Below are 14,149 nucleotides of genomic sequence, written 5' to 3'. Positions count from 1 at the left end.
GGATGTTGCTAAGTCCGAATAAAGGATGTTTTAATTTCTGACACTTTATGTGTTGGCAACCCTCCATGCACAGTGAAATTAATGGCTGCATTTTCTTTCAAGTTCTCTTCTCTCTAGCACACGGCCAGTAGGTATTGTTACCTCTCCAATTTGGATAGATGACTCCTCAGAGGTAAGGATCCACATGTTGTTATCCTTTCAGCTTTATGGGAGGGCAAAGAGGACAGAGGGGGATCTGCACAGCTCAGCTGGCTGATGTGGGATGCTACGGGCAGCTGGCTTGAGCACTGACCTTGCTTTGCAGCTCCAACTAGCACGTCCCTCCAAGTCACTTCTCAGGGGTGTACACACAGGGAGGAACCCTTGCCAAGATGGCACATCTGTGGGTTCCTTATTATTCTAGCAGATACTGAACTGATTGCAGATACTCCAAGTCCTATTAGCCTGGTGCCAGTGCAGCATCAAACTTGAATTCTTTACTCCAAACCCCTATTGTGGTTTCCTTTCTCTGATGCAATGGGCTCAGGTAGGAATGACCCAGAGCACCATTCAATGTGTATTCCCCCCATTTGTGGAGTTGTTTTCTGTATCCTTGTGTACTTTCACTGCTGTTGCAAAAATGAGGGCCCCGTTAATATTACTCCCACACCAAATGCTAAGGCTTTGTTCTCTCTTAGAATCGGCGAAAGCGCCGTGGAGGAGCCGTTAATTCCAGACAAGCTCCGAAACGAAGCAGGCTGCTGGCTTCTAGTGCAGGTGAGGCTTCAGCAGCAGAGCCAATAGACCTCGAAGAAAGTCGTGTGCTTTCTTTTGATCTTGGTAAGAACAGAAACTGCTTCTAGAGGTTTGACATACAGCTGAACATATGCTTTTGCCAGTTTCTAGGCCCTTTACTGGGGAGGAAGGGAAACATGGGATTTTAGGAAGTGCCTAGTACGGCATCCCTAAACAACAAGCCTTCTCACAACCATTTGGGTTTGTTACTGAGCTGTGATCCATTTTCCACTAAAATGAGAGAGATTCCATGCTCTCATTTGAAAGAGAATGAGAGAGAATTTCCACTAAAATGAGGGAGATGAGCTGTGTATCAAAGGTCCTCAAGTGCTGCTCAGACATCTGAATGAACTCTGATGAGCTGGCAGGTGCCACAGCTGCCACTACAGAGGGTGGCAAACTAAGTATGAGATCTCTGAAGCTGGAAGAAGATAAGGAAAAGCTAGCTGTGCCCCATCCCTCAGGGGAACATGTACAGCATGGTACTGTAAAATTAGGATACCCTCTACGATTCTGGTTCTGCTTTGGGTTTTGTTTTGGGTTTTTTTTCTGTCTGATAAACATTACCCTATGTTAGATGAATCATCTGTTGGTGTGTCCCTCCCGCAAGATATTGTTATCCAACAGAATTGTGTGAGAAGTTCAGCTGCTGTTCCTCTTGCACTGCCACCTGTGAAAAAACAGGGCTGGTAATGGTCTCTGTGGACTGTTGAGGGCAAAGCTTGAGTGACATTTTGGCCACATTCCTGAAGAGAAGAGACCCAAGGCACAATCGAATCTACCTCAGCCTGTTCCACAGTGACAGCCCATTTCTCTTTTTCAGCTGTTGACGAAATCATAGATCTCACAGACGAATCTGCTGAGCCTGAAGTCATTGATCTAACTGGTGATGATTCTGCTGTGGTAAGTAATGAATGGCACACTTCTGTCCATCTTGCAGTCAAATTAGTTTTCTCCTGTGCTCCTGGGCCTATCTTCTGGCATCTAACTAGGTAGCCTGACCTCCAGGGTTGAAACACAGCTCTGATTGACCACTTTAGACAGAGTTACCAGTCAAATGCACCTCTGAACACATTAACACTTCCAAGTATCCCTTGTAGTGAAAAAGTAGTTGAAAAGAGCCTGTTGCTCCAGAACTTGGGCACAACATTTACCAGTCATTGGTAATGTAACAGAAGGAGATGCAATTTAAAAGGGAAGTTATTCCAGAGATCCTCATCATACAGGCCAGGGATTTAAAGAAAAAGAAAAGGAGAGGACAGGAAGACTTTGACTCCTCAAATATTAAGTGTTTACCTGCAACATCCATTTAAGGTACTCCTGGTCACTGAGGTGTTCATCTAATAGGAAGTGTTTATGGCTATCACTGCTGAATTTGCCTGTTTAGGGCAGAAAGAGGGAAAGAAACACCTCCAGCCTAAATCCAATTAGGGAACTGAAAGAGGGGAGCAGGGAGAAAGGGCTACATGTGGTTCCTAAGCTGCCTCCATTTCGACCCCGTTGCAGCAGTGCGAGCAGAACCAGCAGCACCCAGCTGGAAACCCAGTTGTTTCCAGTGCAGCAGATAATTCAGTTGTGCTACTGACAAGTGATGATGAAGAGGAACCAAGAGATAATGATGGGTATGTGACAGATAAAGTAACTCTCTAAAGTCTAATTTCTGACACAGGGTAGAAATAGGTTTTTGCCAGGGGTTGAGTTCTGCTTGATTCTGCGTGAAAAATTCAGACCTGGAATATAGTGGCCTGTCTGTTTTTGAAAGCCCATCCAAAAAAACAATAAAATCCAGAAGAAAGCTTTTTTATCTCATTAAGGAATTAAGGAATGGATCTTACAATGTGGCTTGAGACACACTGAAATGCTTGAAGTACATAAAAGCCTTTCAAATGATTGTGTTGCTGGGCTGGGATGTTGCTAAGTCCGAATAAAGGATGTTTTAATTTCTGACACTTTATGTGTTGGCAACCCTCCATGCACAGTGAAATTAATGGCTGCATTTTCTTTCAAGTTCTCTTCTCTCTAGCACACGGCCAGTAGGTATTGTTACCTCTCCAATTTGGATAGATGACTCCTCAGAGGTAAGGATCCACATGTTGTTATCCTTTCAGCTTTATGGGAGGGCAAAGAGGACAGAGGGGGATCTGCACAGCTCAGCTGGCTGATGTGGGATGCTACGGGCAGCTGGCTTGAGCACTGACCTTGCTTTGCAGCTCCAACTAGCACGTCCCTCCAAGTCACTTCTCAGGGGTGTACACACAGGGAGGAACCCTTGCCAAGATGGCACATCTGTGGGTTCCTTATTATTCTAGCAGATACTGAACTGATTGCAGATACTCCAAGTCCTATTAGCCTGGTGCCAGTGCAGCATCAAACTTGAATTCTTTACTCCAAACCCCTATTGTGGTTTCCTTTCTCTGATGCAATGGGCTCAGGTAGGAATGACCCAGAGCACCATTCAATGTGTATTCCCCCCATTTGTGGAGTTGTTTTCTGTATCCTTGTGTACTTTCACTGCTGTTGCAAAAATGAGGGCCCCGTTAATATTACTCCCACACCAAATGCTAAGGCTTTGTTCTCTCTTAGAATCGGCGAAAGCGCCGTGGAGGAGCCGTTAATTCCAGACAAGCTCCGAAACGAAGCAGGCTGCTGGCTTCTAGTGCAGGTGAGGCTTCAGCAGCAGAGCCAATAGACCTCGAAGAAAGTCGTGTGCTTTCTTTTGATCTTGGTAAGAACAGAAACTGCTTCTAGAGGTTTGACATACAGCTGAACATATGCTTTTGCCAGTTTCTAGGCCCTTTACTGGGGAGGAAGGGAAACATGGGATTTTAGGAAGTGCCTAGTACGGCATCCCTAAACAACAAGCCTTCTCACAACCATTTGGGTTTGTTACTGAGCTGTGATCCATTTTCCACTAAAATGAGAGAGATTCCATGCTCTCATTTGAAAGAGAATGAGAGAGAATTTCCACTAAAATGAGGGAGATGAGCTGTGTATCAAAGGTCCTCAAGTGCTGCTCAGACATCTGAATGAACTCTGATGAGCTGGCAGGTGCCACAGCTGCCACTACAGAGGGTGGCAAACTAAGTATGAGATCTCTGAAGCTGGAAGAAGATAAGGAAAAGCTAGCTGTGCCCCATCCCTCAGGGGAACATGTACAGCATGGTACTGTAAAATTAGGATACCCTCTACGATTCTGGTTCTGCTTTGGGTTTTGTTTTGGGTTTTTTTTCTGTCTGATAAACATTACCCTATGTTAGATGAATCATCTGTTGGTGTGTACCTCCCACAAGATATTGTTATCCAACAGAATTGTGTGAGAAGTTCAGCTGCTGTTCCTCTTGCACTGCCACCTGTGAAAAAACAGGGCTGGTAATGGTCTCTGTGGACTGTTGAGGGCAAAGCTTGAGTGACATTTTGGCCACATTCCTGAAGAGAAGAGACCCAAGGCACAATCGAATCTACCTCAGCCTGTTCCACAGTGACAGCCCATTTCTCTTTTTCAGCTGTTGACGAAATCATAGATCTCACCGACGAATCTGCTGAGCCTGAAGTCATTGATCTAACTGGTGATGATTCTGCTGTGGTAAGTAATGAATGGCACACTTCTGTCCATCTTGCAGTCAAATTAGTTTTCTCCTGTGCTCCTGGGCCTATCTTCTGGCATCTAACTAGGTAGCCTGACCTCCAGGGTTGAAACACAGCTCTGATTGACCACTTTAGACAGAGTTACCAGTCAAATGCACCTCTGAACACATTAACACTTCCAAGTATCCCTTGTAGTGAAAAAGTAGTTGAAAAGAGCCTGTTGCTCCAGAACTTGGGCACAACATTTACCAGTCATTGGTAATGTAACAGAAGGAGATGCAATTTAAAAGGGAAGTTATTCCAGAGATCCTCATCATACAGGCCAGGGATTTAAAGAAAAAGAAAAGGAGAGGACAGGAAGACTTTGACTCCTCAAATATTAAGTGTTTACCTGCAACATCCATTTAAGGTACTCCTGGTCACTGAGGTGTTCATCTAATAGGAAGTGTTTATGGCTATCACTGCTGAATTTGCCTGTTTAGGACAGAAAGAGGGAAAGAAACACCTCCAGCCTAAATCCAATTAGGGAACTGAAAGAGGGGAGCAGGGAGAAAGGGTTACATGTGGTTCCTAAGCTGCCTCCATTTCGACCCCGTTGCAGCAGTGCGAGCAGAACCAGCAGCACCCAGCTGGAAACCCAGTTGTTTCCAGTGCAGCAGATAATTCAGTTGTGCTACTGACAAGTGATGATGAAGAGGAACCAAGAGATAATGATGGGTATGTGACAGATGAAGTGTCTTTCTACAGTCGAATTTCTGACATAGGGTTGAAAGAGGTTGTTGCCCACAAAATCTGCTGCAAACTCCAGCAGAAACCTTTCTTCTCTGTTCGTGAAGTCATTAACAAATGGATCTTACACTGTGGCTTGAGACACACTGAAATGCTTGAAGTACATAAAAGCTCTTGAAATGGTTGTGTTGCTGGGCTGGGATGTTGCTAGATCAGAGAAGGGGATGTTTTAATTTCTGACACTTTATGTGTTGGTAACCCTCCATGCACAGTGAAATTAATGGCTGCATTTTCTTTCAAGTTCTCTTCTCTCTAGCACACGGCCAGTAGGTATTGTTACCTCTCCAATTTGGATAGATGACTCCTCAGAGGTAAGGATCCACATGTTGTTATCCTTTCAGCTTTATGGGAGGGCAAAGAGGACAGAGGGGGATCTGCACAGCTCAGCTGGCTGATGTGGGATGCTACGGGCAGCTGGCTTGAGCACAGCCCTTGCTTTGGAGCTCCAAGTAGCACGTCCCTCCAAGTCACTTCTCAGGGGTGCCTGTAGAGGGGGATCCCTTGCCAAGATGGCACTGGAAGATCTGTGGGTTCCCGATATTATAGCAGTAATGGACTGAATGCTGACATCTAAGATCTATTTGCCTGGCACCAACACAGCAGCCAGGCTTGAATTCTTTACTCCAACCCCTCTTGTGGCTTCCTTTCTTCAGCAGCTGTTCATGTCATACGAGTAGTTACGGATATCACCCTTGAATTTGACTGGTTAGGGCAGAAAGAGGGATAGAAACACCTCCAGCCTAAATCCAATTGGGGAACTGAAAGAGGGGAGCAGGGAGGAGGGGCTACAGGTAGTTCTAAGCTGCCTCCATTTCGACCCCGTTGCAGCAGTGGGAGCAGAACCAGCAGCACCCAGCTGGAAACCCACTTGTTTCCAGTGCAGCAGATAATTCAGTTGTGCTACTGACAAGTGATGATGAAGAGGAACCAAGAGATAATGACGGGTATGTGACAGATGAAGTGTCTTTCTACAGTCGAATTTCTGACATAGGGTTGAAAGAGGTTGTTGCCCACAAAATCTGCTGCAAACTCCAGCAGAAACCTTTCTTCTCTGTTCGTGAAGTCATTAACAAATGGATCTTACACTGTGGCTTGAGACACACTGAAATGCTTGAAGTACATAAAAGCTCTTGAAATGGTTGTGTTGCTGGGCTGGGATGTTGCTAGATCAGAGAAGGGGATGTTTTAATTTCTGACACTTTATGTGTTGGTAACCCTCCATGCACAGTGAAATTAATGGCTGTGTGTTCTTTCTGGTTCTTCTAGCACACGGCCAGCAGCTACTGTTACCTCTCCAATTTGGATAGATGACTCCTCAGAGGTAAGGATCCACATGCTGTTATCCTTTCAGCTTTATGGGAGGGCAAAGAGGACAGAGGGGGATCTGCACAGCTCAGCTGGCTGATGTGGGATGCTACGGGCAGCTGGCTTGAGCACAGACCTTGCTTTGCAGCTCCAACTAGCACGTCCCTCCAAGTCACTTCTCAGGGGTGTACACACAGGGAGGAACCCTTGCCAAGATGGCACATCTGTGGGTTCCTTATTATTCTGGTAGATACTGACTGATTGCAGATACTCCAAGTCCTATTAGCCTGGTGCCAGTGCAGCATCAAAGTTGAATTCTTTACTCCAAACCCCTCTTGTGGTTTCCTTTCTTCAGCAGCCGTTCATCTCACATGGATTGTTTATGGCTATCACTGCTGAATTTGCCTCTTTGGGGCAGAAAAAGGAAAAGATTTGGCTGCAGCCTACATCCAATTAGGGATCTGAAAGAGGGGAGCAGGGAGGAGGGGCTTCAGATGGTTCCTAAACTGCCTTTGTTTGTACCTCGTTCCATCAGTGGGAGCAGAACCAGGAGCACCCACTTGTTTCCAGTGCAGCAGACAATTCAGTTGTGCCACTGGTGAATGAGGATGAAGAGGAACCAAGAGATAATGATGGGTATGTGACAGATCAAGTAACTTTCTAAAAGTCCAATTTGTGACATAGGGTGGAAAGAGGTTTTTGCCAAGGCTTTGAGTTCTGCTTGATTCTGTGCAAAACTCCAGACCTGGGATGTAGTGGCCTGTCTGGAAGAGAACTAACTAAAAAACCCAAAAAAATCCAGTAAACCCCAGAAGAAATCTTTCTTCTCTCTTCATGAAGTCATAAATGAATGGATCTTACACTGTGGCTTGAGATACACTGAAATGCTTGCAGTACATAAAAGTTCTTGGAATGATTGTGTTGCTGGGCTGGGTTGTAGCTAGATCAGAAGAAGGGATGTTTTGATTTCTGACAATTTATGTATCACTCACCCCTGCTGAGTGGTGCAATTAACAGCTGAATTTTTTTCTTGCTCTCTTCTCTCTACCACAAGACCCAGTGCTACCCTTACAAATGTGCTGGAGCAGTATTGCTTCCTAGGGGTAAGAATCCACATGTTACCACCTTTTCATTTTCTGTGGGAGGGGGAATGGAGCAGGGCAGGAGCTGCATAACTCATTTGGCTAACATGGCATGCTAGAGGCAGCTGGCTTGAAGCACAGCCCTTGCTTTGAAGCTCCAAGTAGCACATCCCTCCAAGTCACTTCTCAGGGGTGCCTGTAGAGGGGGATCCCTCGCCAAGATGGCACTGGGAGATCTGTGGGTTCCCGATATTATAGCAGTAATGGACTGAATGCAGACATCTAAGATCTATTTGCCTGGCACCAACACAGCAGCCAGGCTTGAATTCTTTACTCCAACCCCTCCTGTGGCTTCCTTTCTTCAGCAGCTGTTCATGTCATACGAGTAGTTACAGATATCACCCTTGAATTTGACTGGTTAGGGCAGAAAGAGGGATAGAAACACCTCCAGCCTAAATCCAATTGGGGAACTGAAAGAGGGGAGCAGGGAGGAGGGGCTACAGGTAGTTCTAAGCTGCCTCCATTTCGACCCCGTTGCAGCAGTGGCAGCAGAACCAGCAGCACCCAGCTGGAAACCCACTTGTTTCCAGTGCAGCAGATAATTCAGTTGTGCTACTGACAAGTGATGATGAAGAGGAACCAAGAGATAATGATGGGTATGTGACAGATGAAGTGTCTTTCTACAGTCGAATTTCTGACATAGGGTTGAAAGAGGTTGTTGCCCACAAAATCTGCTGCAAAATCCAGCAGAAACCTTTCTTCTCTGTTCGTGGAGTCATTAACAAATGGATCTTACACTGTGGCTTGAGACACACTGAAATGCTTGAAGTACATAAAAACCCTTCAAATGGTTGTGTTGCTGGGCTGGGATGTTGATAGATCAGAATAAGGGATGTTTTAATTTCTGACACTTTATGTGTTGGTAACCCTCCATGCACAGTGAAATTAATGGCTGTTGTTCTTTCTGGTTCTGTTCATCTAGAACATGGCCAGCAGGTCCTGTTACCTCTCCAGTCTGGAGAGAGGAGAACTCACAGGTAAGGATCCACATGTTGTTATCCTTTCAGCTTTATGGGAGGGCAAAGAGGACAGAGGGGGATCTGCACAGCTCAGCTGGCTGATGTGGGATGCTACAGGCAGCTGGCTTGAGCACAGACCTTGCTTTGCAGCTCCAACTAGCACGTCCCTCCAAGTCACTTCTCAGGGGTGTACACACAGGGAGGAACCCTTGCCAAGATGGCACATCTGTGGGTTCCTTATTATTCTGGCAGATACTGACTGATTGTAGATACTCCAAGTCCTATTAGCCTGGTGCCAGTGCAGCATCAAAGTTGAATTCTTTACTCCAAACCCCTCTTGTGGTTTCCTTTCTTCAGCAGCCGTTCATCTCACATGGATTGTTTATGGCTATCACTGCTGAATTTTCCCATTTGGGGGAGAAAGAGGGAAAGTTACACCTCTGGGTCAAATCCTGTTAGAGATGTGAAACAGAGGAGGTGGCAGAAGGGCGTTCAGATGTTATTAAGCTGTCTCTGATTTTACCCTGTTCCATCAGTGGGAGCAGAACTCGCAGCACCCTCTTGCTTGTTTTCAGGGCAACAGCTAACTGACTATTACTTTGAATGTTCTTAACCAAAATAAGAAGTCTATAGCCTGCCATTCTTTGCCTGTTCTGTCGTAACTGCTTCACTGAGCTGGTGTTAGTATGGAACACCAGGCATGCACACCAGATTCTAATTGTATTTTCTTTTCTCTCCCTTCCCATATGCATTGGTGAAGCTTCTTGAAGGTGAGTTGACTTTTTCCAATGGAATTATCCTAAGTGTAATCATTATTTTTTATTTTTCTTTTCCAACAGTCTCTAGTACCAGGGATTGAAACTGCATTTAGCAGAAGGCAAAGGACAGTGCTAAAGCCTCTGGCCAATGTCTTAGAGAATGGATCCCATCTGTGTCTGCTAGCTGCTATCAGACACAGTGGAATATCCCTGCAACAGAAGTTGTAGCTGAATGCTCTTGCAGGAAAGAACTTTAATTTGGTGACATTTTCTGTAATTTTAATTGATTAGTGCTGGATTATTGTTACATGGACACTGGAGTTGCAGAGATCATTGTTGCATGCGGTTTCTGAGAATTAAAAAGTGAACAGCAGGTCTTGAGCCTTCAGATGTTACAGACTAGGCCACTAAAAATTGATCTCCTTTGAACTTGGGTTTGAACTTGGGTGATAAAACTCCATTTTCAAGTTACCTTAACTGAGGAGGGAGATGATGGCAATTTCTAGGGAGACACTGCTTCAAGTGTTTTTATAATTTCCAAGGACTGTTCTCAATAAGACTCGTTTGATAGAAAGTGCCTTTGAGTGGGGAGGTTTCATTGAACACAGACAAAAAGAGGGCAACAGTTTAGCATCATACAGCAACAAGGAAGCACAGCAGCTCCAGAATGTACAGTTTTAGATTTAAGCATTTATTCCATCCCTTCTGAAACTTTTGAAACAAAGCACTCTGTGTTTTGCCAAGCCTTTTTCTTGTGTATGTGCTACGTCACCATGCTCCTTGGGAACTTGACTGCAGTCCTCTCTCCCCTATCACACAGCAATTGTTGCCATTCCTTACCATAGGATCACAGCAGACCGTATTAGTAAGAACAGTGTGAGAGACCTTCCCTTTATAGGGCATATTTATTCACAGGCAGTGTATCTCAGTGGACACTGAGAATCTCTCAGGTCACGTTTTAACTGTTTGTAGGGTGATTATAGCAAATGTTTTGTTTCTGTAGCAGAATAGTCTCAATGTGTGGAAGGGTTCAGCCTTAATATTTAGGAAACTACTTTGTTTGAGATTGCTTGTAACCCAGCTGAATAGTGTCCATTTCAAATAGGACCCATTACAAACTATTTACAATAACGCGTTTGAAGGATAGTTCCAGGGAAAAAGAGAGAGTAAATGATAGATCTGACTTACCAAAATTAACTTACAGGGTATGAACAACAAAGGAGAAATCTTACACCAAGAAGCCAGCAACTGTTGGACAGCCCTGTACTGCGCAGTTATGATGAATATGAAACAGCAGATGATGTGACTGATGTGGAATCTGAAGTGACTGACGTAGAGTCTGAAGTGACTGACGTAGAGTCTGAAGTGACTGATGTGGAATCTGAAGTGACTGACGTAGAGTCTGAAGTGACTGATGCAGAGTCTGAAGTGGCTGATGCAGAGTCTGAAGTGACTGATGCAGAGTCTGAAGTGATTGACATAGAGTATGCAGTGGCTGACACAGAGTATGCACCGGCTGATGTAGCGCCTGAAGTACGGAGATCATTGGACGAGGAACCTGCAATTTCAGAGTACGTATGCCTCGTGACCTACCAAAGAGTGATTTTTGCTTCTTTGAAGCCTTCACTTTACTTGTTTCCCTCTTTCAATGAGGATTGCATCCTGTGCTGCATGATGATGAAAGGATAATGTTTGCACTTGGGGAGAAAAAGGCAGCCCAAGGCAGATGGGCAACTTTGCATACAGCCTTAAAGACGAGTTTGGGGGTATGGCAAGAAAGGGTGATTAGTCACAGGCCCTTGCTCATAAGATGTTGCATTTACTTTTCATGTTAGGCTCTAGTAGTGATCTTGGATATGGAAATATTTTCAGTAGTGTGGATGGTTTGGCATCACAAGACTGGCAGGCAGCAGCCAGGCCAATTCTGTGCAAGTCTTAATAAAGCTGGTATGCTTTGAGCCTTTTGGATTACTGAAAGGCAACATAAGAGAGAACTTAAAATAAAAAAAGAATATTTTTTCCTTCGGTCTCAAGCTTCTCTGTTACAGAGCGTGCCTTCCTGCTCTCAGTAGGTAAGGCTGGAAGAGCTCAGAGCTGCAGAACATTGACCAGAGGGTTCTTCCTGAGGCTGGAGCTTGCCAGAGCCATCTGCAGTGTTACTCTGTAGTGTCAGACCTCATTCCATTCTAGAATGAATACTTTCCAGAGGACAGCTTGATGCTTTGGTTGCAAAGCTGTTATTGATGACCCGTTGGAGATAAATGCTGCCATATATAGACTTCCCAGTGCTAGAGACTGCTCTTACCTCAAATCCTAGAGCAGGGTGGCTGACTTCATCTTTCTCCCAGTGAAAACCAAGACACTGTTTCCTTTAGGACAGGGAGATCTGAAGTCTTCATTACATGCAGCAAACTGAGAGAGTTAAAGACATACAGGGTTCTTCCAAAGAAATGCATCGTGGCTCCTCAGTGCAGTCAGATAATTATGTGACATTTTACAGATGAGTAACCCTCGATGCCCAGTGGTATTAATTCTGGGTCTGCTCTCTCTAGGGAATGGCAACGAGCTGTAAGGTGCCCGATCTGCATGGATTTTTTTTCACAGGTAAGGATCCCCGTTGTCATCCTTTCAGCTTTGTGGGAGGGGTAACGGGGCAGAGGGGGAGCTGTGCAACTCAGCTGACTAATGTGGGGTGCTATGGGCAGCTGGCTTGAAGCACAGACCTTGCTGTGAAGTTCCACAAGTCACTTCTTGGCGGTGCACGTAGAGGGAGAAACCCTTGCCAAGATGGCCCTGGCAGATCTGGGGGTTCCTTATTTTAGTCATGGACTGATTCCAGATATTCCAAGTCCTATTTTCCTGGTGCCAGTAGAGCAGCAAACTCAAATCCTTTCCTCCCAACACATGTTGTGGTTTCCTTTCTTCCAGATTATACGAAGTGTCCGACAGGTTGTGTCAACCCAGTGTGGCCATCTCTTCTGCAGTCGGTGCATCGCTGTTGCCCTTGAGAATTCCAGGGCTTGCCCAACCTGCAGAACAGAACTCCCTCCCAGAGACTATCATCCCGTTTATTTCTGAGTATTTCTGTTTCTCAGGACAGAAGTATCCCCCCCAGTCAGACAGATTTTCGGGGGTAGGTGGCAGAAAGACTTTTTTCTTCATGTACATAGTTCTTGTTGTATACAGTTCCATTTTTCCTGAGTTTAACTATAAATAAACTATTAATTTATTTAAATAGAGTCAAGTCTGTCTGCTTATCTATGTTGGACTCTGCTGGTAGACAGAGACTTCTTTTAACAGGTGGCAATAAACTTCTTGGTTTGATCAGTCAGAAGCACTCGTTCTTTTCATCACCCTGTAGTTTTTGATTTTGGGGGAAAAATGCTAAAGGCATAAGCTTGGTAGTTCTTGGGGCAGTGTGTGTTGTATGGTAAAAGGAAAGGGGCAGTGCTTGGGGTGTGAGGGCTTCTGTTTCTCAGGAAAGACTCAGCTGAATGTTTTGGTGAAAATGTCCTGATTTCAGTACTTTGAGGATTGAAAGAGCAGCAGATTGTGCACACGTCCAAAGAAAAATATTTTCTTTGAGAATATAGCTGTGTAAACTGCTGTGTTCAACATTTAGCCTGCAAAATACGTCTTTACCTGTGAGGTAAAGACATAAAGCAACCGCTGGGGAGCGCATCACCACCATGATCACTACCCTCACCATCATCATCACCATCATCATTTACCTTTCCCACTCTAAAACCGACTTGTCTGCAGAACAAGGAGCCAGCAGCAGCTCCTAGACCCCGGCTGCTGACGTGGTCTGGCAGCAAGTGTCCCCATCAGTGACAGGGAGATACAGTGGACATCGCCAGCCAGTGCTGACGGCATGTACCTGTCCAGATTTTGGGAGAAAGCGTCCTGCTCAGCACACAAGTTGTTTCTCTAACTGCCTGCAGGCCTAAGCAAGACCTACACTTCCCAAGCTCTGGTTTCAGTGCTTGCAAACATCTCCATCTGCCAGCTGGCCGTGGCACTTCACAGCTCAGGGGCTGTCGCTGCTGAAACATCCTACCCTCCATGTGAGTCTTCCACAAGGGCTCATCCTGCATTTCCCCTTGAAAAATTCAATTTCATCAGTGGAGTTTTCAGATCCTGGGGATGGAAACCTCAGGGAAAAATAAACTGTCACGGACTTCAGGTGCCATTACCTACCCAACCACCACTGGATGTGGCACACTAAGGGTTGACTTAAGGGCATTTGCAATCAGAATGCCAAATTCCTTGCTGCTTGGAGAGGAAATCAAAAATAAAGACAGTTGCATTGTTACACTGACATTTCGGGTCTATTTGGATTAAAAGATAAAAGTTTGCTGCAAGTTGTCATATCTGAAAAGCACTGCTTCCTTCTGTAAAGGAACTTTTTCATAGGTATTTTAGGATAGGAATTCTTTAGTCCTCTATTGCATTTTATGGATTTGATAGGTTGCATATTTGGAAAGATGTACTTTTACTTCTTCCAACAAATCTCACACAAGTGCAATTCAAACCTCTGCTTTGATTGTTGTTTGCTTGTTTTACACCTGCTCCATCAGCAGCCAACGGGTCTTTGCCAAACCTGTTAAACCAAACGTCAAGCTGATATGAGCAGGAGTCACCTACACAGGTGGGGGCTGGCAACCAAGACAGAACATGTGTCCAGGCTGAGAAATTGCATATATTACCTTCTCAGTAACCATCCTGTTTTCACAAGATAGCAAAAAAAATTTTCCTTTTCAAGCGAAAGTCCAGCCAACAGTCTAGAAAAAAAACCCAAACAGAAAGCAAACAAACAAACAACAACCCTCCCCAA

General features: G+C 45.0%; 2 long non-coding RNA genes across 2 annotated transcripts in view; one reads left to right on the top strand and one right to left on the bottom strand.

Annotated features, from left to right (window-relative positions):
- The window catches only part of LOC135412873 (uncharacterized), a 636,102-nt gene that overhangs the window by 219,142 nt on the left and 402,811 nt on the right, over window positions 1–14,149 (bottom strand). The window lies entirely within an intron of this gene.
- LOC135412853 (uncharacterized) lies at window positions 10,791–12,419 on the top strand. The gene is made up of 3 exons (XR_010429984.1): window positions 10,791–10,883; window positions 11,865–11,916; window positions 12,241–12,419. It is a non-coding gene; the product is annotated as an uncharacterized LOC135412853 (long non-coding RNA).

Source organism: Pseudopipra pipra, chromosome 4 (genome assembly GCF_036250125.1).
Source record: "Pseudopipra pipra isolate bDixPip1 chromosome 4, bDixPip1.hap1, whole genome shotgun sequence".
In the NCBI taxonomy this organism is placed as follows: domain Eukaryota; kingdom Metazoa; phylum Chordata; class Aves; order Passeriformes; family Pipridae; genus Pseudopipra; species Pseudopipra pipra.
The sequence above is the reverse complement of the archived record's forward strand: the minus strand, read 5'-3'. Positions and strand labels throughout refer to the sequence as shown.